General features: G+C 37.6%; 1 pseudogene; it reads right to left on the bottom strand.

Moving 5' to 3' along the window:
- The window catches only part of LOC104715676, a 14149-nt pseudogene continuing 8512 nt past the window's right edge, over window positions 5559-11195 (bottom strand).

Genomic DNA, 11195 nt, shown 5'->3' with positions numbered 1-11195 from the left:
CATCTTAATACTCGCCTGATAACTGTTGTTGTAAGCAAACTCTACCAGGTTCAGGTGATCTGCCCAATGGTCACCCCAATCCAACACACACATCCTCAGCAAATTCTCTAGCGATTGGATCGTCCTCTCAGACTGTCCATCTGTCTGGGGATGATAAGTTGTACTCATATGCACCTTAGTGCCCATCTCAGCCTGAAATGTCTTCCAGAACACCAAAGTGAACTTAGAATCCCTGTCAGACACAATGCTCGCTGGCACCCCATGCAATCTGACTATCTCTCTCACATACTTCTTAGCCAAGACCGCTGCTCCATCAGTCTTCTTAATGGCCAGAAAATATGCTGACTTAGTCAACCGGTCCACAATTACCCAAATAGCATCAAAGGTCCGTGACAATGGCAATCCTACCACAAAATCCATGGTGATCATATCCCACTTCCACTCAGGAATGGGTAAACTCTTCAGTAACCCGTCAGGAACCTGATGCTCAGCCTTCACCAGCTGACACACATCACACCTCGAAACCCAACTAGCCACATCCTTCTTCATCCCGACCCAATGATAGTACCTCTTGAGGTCACGGTACATCTTAGTCGCTCCTGGATGAATGGATAACTTGCTCGCATGAGCCTCTCTCAGAATCTCCTGTCTCAACTCCTCATCCTTGGGCACACACACACGACCGTGCACCAAGATAGTACCATTATCTGAGACCTGATACTCTGAATCCACATCCTTAGAGGCATTCACCAGCCCCAAATCCTTCTCCTGAGCCAACCGCACTCTACTCAGAAGATCTGCTCTATCTACTGCTTCCAAACCCAACGGTTCCTGTGAAACAGCACACAAGCTCAAAGCACTGATCTCCCCTACCAGAGACTCCATCTCCTGCTCCTGAGCCGAAGCTACCCTCTTCCGACTCAGAGCATCTGCAACAGTGTTAGCCTTACCAGGATGATAGGCTATCTCCAAATCATAATCTGCCACAAGCTCCATCCACCGCCTCTGTCTCAAATTCAGCTCAGGCTGAGTGAATATATACTTCAGGCTCTTATGATCTGTAAACACCTGTACCTTTGCACCATAAAGATAAGATCTCCAAATCTTCAGGGCAAAAACTACAGCACCCATCTCCAAATCATGAGTAGGATAGTTGCCTTCATGCACCCGCAACTGCCGCGAAGCATAGGCAATCACCTTCCCATGCTGCATCAGAACACAACCCAAACCAACTCTAGATGCATCTGTATAAACCACATAGGGTTCTCCCTGCTCAGGCAAAGCCAACACTGGCGCAGTAGTCAACATCTCCTTCAGGCTTGCAAAGCCTTCCTCACACTCTTCTGACCAGACAAAAGGAACATCCTTCCCTGTCAACTTAGTCATAGGACGTGCTCTGCTTGCAAACCCCTGCACAAATCTCCTGTAGTAACCTGCCAATCCAAGAAAACTCCTGATCTCTGTGGCATTCTGCGGTCTAGGCCAATCCCTGGTAGTCTGAATCTTCTCCGGATCTACAGAAACTCCGTCTGCAGACACAATATGACCCAGAAAGCCCATCTCACGCTGCAAAAAACTGTACTTGCTCCACTTAGCAAACAACTTCTGCTCCCGCAGCTTCTCCATAACTGCCCTCAAATGCATTGCATGCTCCTCAGGACTCTTAGAATAAACCAGAATATCGTCGATGAAAATGATGACAGACACATCCAGAAACTCCTGAAACATACTGTTCATCAATCTCATAGACGATGCTGGCGCGTTAGTCAACTGGAAAGGCATCACCACAAACTCATAATGCCCATACCTCGTCCTGAAAGCAGTCTTCCTCACATCTGCCTCATCTATTGGTATCTGATGATAACCCGACGCCAGATCCACCTTAGAGAACCAAGTAGCACCCCTCAACTGATCCAACAACTCATAAATCCTAGGAAGAGGGTACTTGTTCTTCACAGTAACCCGGTTCAAACCCCATTAATCTATACACAAGCGGGGACTTCCGTCCTCCTTTTTAACAAACAACACCGATGCTCTCCACGGTGATACACTAGAACGTTTGAATCCCTTGCTCCATAAATCCTCTAGTTACTTCCTCAGCTCAACTAAACAAATACTCAAGTATGCCGACATCAACTCGCCGCCACCTGAATATCAACCCTCTTATTCCTCCAAGAACCTCTAGTAACTTGCCAGTTAGGAAAACTTTCACAAGTTAGCTTATTCCAAAGATAGCTTTCCGCTTGGCAATTCTCCACAGCAAATCATCAATACGAACGTAATAAAACAAACAAGTACCATAAGTTCGCATATTCTGATTCACCGCTTCAAATGCTTTACAGACCGCTAACTCAAACCACTTGACTTATTCCCTCCAACAAGCTTACCAAAACCTTGAATCTAGCAACCCTGTCCATCTCCAATGAACTTCATCCAACATCGTCGCAACGATTAGTTTATCCTGCCATGAAGGCTTCTCGTGAACTTATGTATCTGGCAAACATGCCTTTCCCGGCTCAAACCTGCTGTAACTCCCCTTCCCGGGACTCTGGCACCACCGGCCTCACAATCCTGGCAAAACAGCCACACATTCATAACCACTCTTGTTCATAAAACCCTGGCCCATCGGCCAACATAATCCTAAAATCCAAGATTAAACCACCATCACTCTCGAGGTCTACATTCCGTCGTTGTTTATACTCATGTTCTATACATTGCTTGCTCCCACCTCTTCCACTCTTAGGTCGCAACCTTCGAGTCATACCGATCTCACTCTCAGACCAGCGTCTTCGAGTTATACCGTCTCACTCTTGGACCACAATCCTCAAGATCTCGGTATCAGGGGAACTACTCATCCCCTCAGGAGAACAACGTCCCCTCTGCCACTCTCGGAGCCCTCAGCCCCTCGAGCTATCGGTATTCAGGGGAATCACCATCCCCTCAGGAGCAACAATCCTTAACGACTATAAACATCTCTCGACACAAGTACCTCCTGTGGTCCGAGTATAACATTGCAATGTTACACCTGCCCACTAAACTTCTAATATCCAACTGGATTAACCACCAAGCTGCAAAAATATCTACTCCAACTGCATATATCCACCTATCCGCCTCTCTAGGCTCGATACCTCTTGAGAATAATCTCATACCGGTCATCTACAACCGCTCCATCCTCCTAACATAAGAAAGGAAGTCCTCAACATCCACAGCCCTCGGCTGCACCCCGCCACATGCAGTACAACTGGAGCCTGCACTGGTACCCCTCTCGGTAACCGCTCCAACAACACACCAACAGATCCGCCAAGCGATCATCTCGACCCTAGGCTCCACCTGCTGCAACCCCATACCTGGGTTCCCAGCAGCCCCCGGCATTCACACCGGCTAACCCTCTCTGGTCCCTCCAGATACGCTTGCGACCCTCTGACGTACCTCCTCGTGGAACTCTGGACCACACACTCGCTGGTCTCGGGACCAGCCCGACCATGACCACGACCACGTCCCCGTCCACGACCAACAACTCAAACACCTTTAACCACTGCACTTCCAAGAACCGAGGCTAACAAGCAATCTTAACATAACACAAAAACACAAAAACACAAACTCACCGAGAAATCACACTGTCGACTCGAAGAGGATGTTCTAGGACTCCATGCCACACACAATTGACTAACTCACATAATCAATCAAAGCATGCAAATCCTAAACATCTACAACAGAAACCTAGTGAACCCAAACCTAGAACCGTAAGGGCTCTGATACCAAAATGAAACGACCGACCTTTTTTTTTTTTTTAAATAATAAATAATAAATATAATATAATAAAATAAACTACAGCTAGTGGTCCCATACCCACTAGCCACCTAACCACAAACACATTCAACAGCGGAAATAACCAACTAATATTCAATAATAATCCAATAATAAAATATAACCATATTCCAACATAATCAATATCCAAAACAACAGGAATCATAGAACCAGCAACCTAGCAATGTTCTAATGACCCAACTCTAGCAACCTAGCAATGCCAGACAACATCAAACCGAGTCCCTAGAACATCCTCCTCTTCATTGCCTTGATTCCACGATCACACTTTGCCTTTACCTGCACCACAAACACATATTGCAATGCATGAGTATTTTATAAACACTCAGTAAGGCAATCCTCCCATCTACTGGGCTATACACACAAGCAATAGAGTATCAATAACCAACACACAACAATCAACAAACGACAAATAACAAACCAGGACTCAGCATCGACCGACGCCACACATGCATCGACCGATGCCAAATGGGGAAGCATCGATCGACACAGAAACTTGCATCGACCGATACCTATCTGCATCGACCGACGCATGCTCGACGTAACACGAAAACCCTAGAGTTTTACGCGCCGTCCTCGCACTTGCATCGACCGACGCAAGATATGCATCGATCGACGCAACGTCGAGCACCGTGATTTCCCCGAAGCTTCTCGCTGGATCTTCGTTCCTACAACCACAAAACTCGATCCCAAGCCACAAGAAAGCTTCCTAACGTCCATAGCAACGATCTAACAAGCCTAACATCACACAACAAGCAGATTAAAGAATCCTCTAGCTTAGATAAGCCATGGTCATGCACTTACCTTTGCCACAGAAGAATCTGAACCTTAAACAAACAAGAACAAGCCTCTAGGAAGCTCCTACAACGATCCCAGCTACAGATCTCACCAAGAAACGCCACAAATCTCCAGAAATCACCAAGAACACCAAGAACACTTCTCGTTCTCTTTCGTTTATCTCAAAAACGGCCAACCACGCCTAATGAGACAAAACACGATCTTAAGGGTTTTCCTTAACCCAAAACGCAGCGTTTGACTTAAGTCAAAACGCACAGAATTGAACATGCATCGACCGATGCACCATCTGCATCGACCGATGCAACTCCCAAACCGGGATTCCGGTTCACGGATGTTATATATATATATATATATGTCGAAATATGGTATACACTTAACAAATTTGATAATGCACAGCATAATTTTGCTAATATATGAGACTCACTTGAAAAAGACTCTCCAAAAATACGGCTAGTTTGATGATAAAAGTTTGACTACAAAACTATTCCGTACATAGTTTATGTGAAGAAGACTTGAGTTCTATCTTATCATATTCTCCTTAAAGATTGTGTTATTTAATATGAATCAAGGGGTAAACTTACCTATATTATACGCATTATGCTATTACGAGCTGAAAGGACAAAAATTTCTAACTCTTCAATGTAAGATGCCGAATCTTTACGATGATTATCAAACAGGTAGAAGATTCGAAGTTTCCTCTAGGAGTTGCAAACAATTCACTACAGCGGAGTGTAACAGGAAACAGGAGAAAGAGAGAGTAGATGCGTACACAATGAGAAAGAGACTCAAATATATATATACACATGGCCACATGGCAGAGCTCAACAGAACAAACTCTGACCATGCACTCTTGAATCCTTCTCCGGTTGTGATCAACAGACCATAACCAACTCACTTCTCATTGGCTTTAACTTTCTATTACTGAAAACTTATAATCAACAGAACAGTATAGGAAGGTCATGGAGCCAGACATGAGACAAGCATGAAAGAAGAAGAATGATCAAGCAGCTTTGAGGAAACTGGTTGTTGTAGATGAGCTGAACAACACCGTTTTTGTCAAGAACGTAAGTCTGTCTCCCTGGCAAAGCTCCAAACACAGGTCTCCAGGCACGCCCCAATCTTTTCTCACCTTATTCTCTTTGTCGCTTAACACTGTGTATGGTAGTTTGTATTTGCTCGCAAACGCCTGCGAAACGTTCAAAGTCCCACAGCTTCATAAAAACCCCGGGAAGTGAAATGGGGTCTATTCAAAAAATCAGAGGTTTTGATGTGTGTACCTTGTGAGAAGCAGAGTCATCACCGCTTATGCCAATGACCTCTGCGCCGGCCTTCTTGAGTTTCTCATAAGAGTCTCTGAATGCACAAGCCTGTTGCATACATGTGAAATCATTTGCGTTTAACAACACCAAATAAGCGCAATGCAATGAATGCGAAAAAGAGATATAAGTAAAACTCAAAGACCTGTTTGGTGAAGCCAGGGGTTTCGTCTGCAGGGTAGAAGTACTGAACAACAGGCTTCCCTTTATACTTTTTGAGGCTCACCGCCTTGCCGTTCTGATCCTTTAACGTGAAGTCTGGTGCAGCCTGTCCCTTGTTAACCTGCTGTCCACAAAACATCACAAAGAGAAAAGTTTAAGAGAGTTCAATGATCACATAGTGCAGCATCAGCTTAAGTCAAATGTGTCCTTGTCTCTAGAGCAAAAAATGAATACAAGTTTCTTTAATTCTGCACCATACCGAGAGAAATATTCTTGAATATATCATTATAACACTCAAATTCAGACCCATAAAGACTAAATTTTTAACATCTTATGTGTTCTAAACCACAAATAGGTTTCAGTTTACATGTCAAGAATCTCTTTTTAGTAGACCTAAAGCGTTTCCATCGAGTTGAGCAACTCGAGTCCTTCTTGAATTAAACCGGAGTGGCGACAAGCTGTTAGAACTGCTGTGAAGGTTACATAGTCTAGTTTCACGTTTTGGTAACACATTTTGAGAGAAGAGATCAAGAGGGACTTGGCCTGAACCGTGTTGAGCATATCCTAGAACCATTGTGTTCAAAGCTATTGTATTGTCTTTGGAGGAAATCTGGTCATCCACTATTGTGTTGAGCATATCCTAGAACCATTGTGTTCAAAACAGGACAACACTTTCTCTAATGAACTTGTAAGAGTCGCTGCTTCGTTTCAGAGAGACTCTTGTTTGAAATGCAGACACAGAACATAAGAAGAAAGAAGAGTGAGATCGTGGCTCTGCCTTTGCCATGGCTACCCCTGACAGCGCCACCACAGTCTCAAAGATAAAGTTTGTTCTCTCTCTCTCTCGCCTCTGAAACGAGAGGCTCTCGTTGTTTTGAAACAAATGTAAAAAATGAGAGCTCCGTCATTTACGTGAAATTGTCTATACTAAAATCACCATGTAGAGATATATATATATATATATATCTATATATATATATATATACAGAATGATACAAGATTATGACTACAAAACTATTCCGTACATAGTTTATGTGAAGAAGACTTGAGTTCTATCTTATCATATTCTCGTTAAGGATTGTGTTATTTAATATGAATCAATGGCTAAACTTATCTAACTCTCTTCAATGTAAAATGCCGAATCTTTACGATGATTATCAAACAGGTAGAGGATTCGAAGTTTCCTCTAGGAGTTGCAAACAATTCACTACAGCGGAGTGTAACAGGAAACATGAGAAAGAGAGATCGAGTAGATGCGTACACAATGAGAAAGAGACTCAAATATATACACATGGCCACATGGCTGAAGTGAGTTTCTGATGTCCATTTCTAAATATATCTAATGCGTCCTCATTTCTTAATGGCTTTTTACTTTACGGTAATATGTGGCTAACGCTTAGCTCAATCTCATGTAGGACACCCTGCAAGCTGAACTGAAAGCTGAGACCCTAATCACAAGTTTATTGCGGGAGAAACTGTATTCCAAGGAAAAAGAAATTGAACAGCTGCAAGCAGAACTAGCAGGTAGCAGCAGCAGTACGAGGTAATGAGATTCTGAGATGTGAGGTCCAAAGCAGTTTGGACAATATATCAGTTACGAGCCACGTATTGAAAGACCTCAAGCATCAGGATCAGGTATTGCAAAACTATTCCCAATTATATATGTAACTTATGGTTTTGACATCAGATGTTGAAGAAGGAGGAAAGCATAAAGAGATGGCGAGAATGAACGCATTATTAGCAAAAGTGTCAGGTGAAAGAGACCAGGTATGGAGAGAGTTGAGACAGTGCTGTGAGAAGAACATGCTTTTGAACTCAGAGAACAAGACATTGAAAGGGATGGTAGAAAAATTGGAGGAGAAAGTATTAGAGAAAGAAGGAGAGATGACAATACTACAAGACACAATCAGAAGCAAGCATCTCAACCTCCTCTCAAGTCCTGATTTCTTGGTTTAAAAGTTTTTTTTTTCTTTCTTTTTTCTTGTTCATAATTCTCAGAGTTTTTCAGAATTTGGTTTTTTTTTTTTTTCTCATCTTAATCATTGTTTCTTAGATGATTGGCCAATTCTTAAGGGGTTTATAGATATGATTTTTTCTTTGGGATTTGATTATCACAAAGCTAAATTCTCTAGTCTCAGATTTGTACTCAAAAAGGGGCTTTATAAACTTAGGGGTGAAGTTTATGATAAAAGAAAATTAGTCAAATCTAATCATATACATAAAAGTAAGGTTTTGGTCTCTGCTTATTGGTTGATTTTCATTTAAAATTTTCTAATTTTTTTATTTTTTTATTTGCTTTTTAATTGTTTAATTGCTTTAACACAATATTTAACTCACACATTAAAACTCATTTAAAGCAATTAAACATTATTTAAGACCCAATTAACACAATACATTTAATTCACACATTAAAATAAAATTATAACTGAAAATAAAATAAATTATGTATTAATCATATTCCACCACTCAATTTTATTCAAACACAATAAATTATTATTGTAACTCCATAATTCTAAATGTAACTTCCATCAACTTAATCATTTAAATAAGTATTCTCTCATTCTCTCATATTCTCGTATCAGCATTCTTTTACTTTCTCATTTTCACATTCTCTCATTCTCTTCCACTTCTCTCATTCTCTTCCACAATACCTCAAATCATTTTTTTTTTTTTTTTTTGTTGTATGGGTTACAAGAAAACAAATGAAATATCATTCTAAACTTTTAATGCTAAATTTTAATTTTAGAGACTATATGATATATATTTTACATTGTTCTTATTTTTAAAGATTCATCTCCATTATATAATTTGGATTATCATCTTATATGTAATAATCCACTCCTCCTCTCCCACCAATATCAAATGTTGTTATATCTCATATGTGTTGTAAGAATTTGATTCTACAGTAAAACCTCTATAAATTAATAAGGTCGGGACCACGAAGTTTTATTAATTTATAGAGGTTTTAATTTATCGATAAATTAATAATTATTAATTTATTAATTTATCGATAAATTCATAAAATATTAATTTAAGAAGAGATTTAATTTTCATAATTTTGAAAATATTATATTACAATAAGATACTTTTGTTATCATTCATATTTTTAAAGAATTTCTTAATTTATAATATTGGCTATCGTAATTGCTAAGTTTAGAGTTTATAAAAAAAATAATAAATGTTAGAAGTTTAGAGTTTAGAAGAAATTGCTACTAGTATCATTCATAGTAATGATGAAGTCAAAGAAGATATTGCGATAATTTTAGAACCAATTACATGTAAAGAAGTAATTATCGCATTTAGGACTCTCCACAATTTTTGGATGCGATTTGAAAAGACGACAATGAAAAAGATTAGATATAAGCTCTAATAAATATGCAAATTCAAGAATATACAAACAACAACAGAATCATATTTCACTAGATTTTTTTAGATATATATATATATATATATATATATATTATTTGATTATTAATTTATGATATTGATGGGACCATATTTTTACATAAGATTTCCAAAAAATTTATTATCTTATAATTTATCGAAATGTGTCATTTTTTACACCGGCCCAACTTAGGATCGGAAAAATTTATTAATTTATAGCGAATATTAATTTAAAGAGTATTAATTTATAGAGGTTCTACTGTATATTTTAATTTGGAAAGTATTGTATATATTTAACATTGTTTTCAATTTTTATTTTATTTATATAAAAATAAAATATTTCTTTTATGTTTCTGCCTTTCTAATCTATTCATATTTATTATTTAAATTTATATAGTTAAATTCAAATTCACATATGTTGGTTTTAACAAAAATATCAACTTTATTTGAGAATTAGATGTTCCTATTCCTTTTAAAGATCAAGGTGTAACATATTATACTTTTGAATCAAATTATGGACCCACCAACACTCACTTTTAAATTAAATGGGTTTTAATTTTAGGAGTTGGAAAAGTATAAAAGTTTGTTTGTAACTCCCATAATAATATCATAGTAGTGTTCTCAATGAATTTAATTTAATATAGTAGAACATGTTATTTATTAGTATGCACTTTTGTAACTCTCAAATAGTTACCTTTGATTCATCAATTTTTGTATTATCTATTAAAAGAAAGACACATATCTCAGTATAACCCTCATAGCCTCATATTTCAAATCTCACATAATTTTATAAATTCTACAATATCATTATTTTTCATTGATTTAACCAATGATATCTTAACTTCATAAAAGTTTTGGTTTATTTGAATAGGATATACATTGAATATATGATATATAGTTTAATTATTTTTTCCTATATGAAACATTATAATTTTATATAAATCAAAGTCCATACACAATTAAAGACTTTAAAATAATAATCTAATAAAGTAGTTGCTGTTTTTTTGTTTTATTTTTATGGAAAATGTATTAGTCTAATAATCTATGGTTAGACTCACTTAGTTATATATGTATGAGACACTGCAAAACCTACTGATTATTATTTTGATTTTTTCTTAATTGAAACATTTTAAATCTCTTTAAGCTATCACTATAAATAAATAAAAAATATACATAACTAACACCACAAAATAAATTTTATGAGAATATATATCACAATGATTTTGAATTATGATTACAACTACAAAAATATATGGCATATAAGATAAAATATGACTTAATTGCACTAAATATATTATCATCAAAAAAAAATTGATTTCTTTACTTTATTTAAATTCATACTACGTAGTTTTTAAATTTTGATGTACACCGAAAAATAATATAATAATAACATGTTAATTTATTTTATTTTTTCAAAATAAAATAGCGAGAACTCACGCGTAGCGTGAACTAACACCTAGTTCCAATAAAATCATGGTTAGCCATTTGTTTACTTTTCACTAACTAAAAATTAAATTGTATACATTTTTATTAAATAAAAAAATATTTGGGCATGTAACATTATGAACCTATAAAAATTATGATTACTTTCACTATAATTAGTCAATTTTTTTTATATTTTTCAATAAGTTAGTTTGACATAGTTATAGGTCTACTCTAATATCCTATTTTTGCTACACTTTGGGGGGTTATGGTACCAGATTTTAGAGA

Source organism: Camelina sativa, chromosome 9, assembly GCF_000633955.1.
Source record: "Camelina sativa cultivar DH55 chromosome 9, Cs, whole genome shotgun sequence".
Classification (NCBI taxonomy): Eukaryota; Viridiplantae; Streptophyta; class Magnoliopsida; order Brassicales; family Brassicaceae; genus Camelina; species Camelina sativa.
This window is presented reverse-complemented; position numbering and strand designations above follow the sequence as displayed.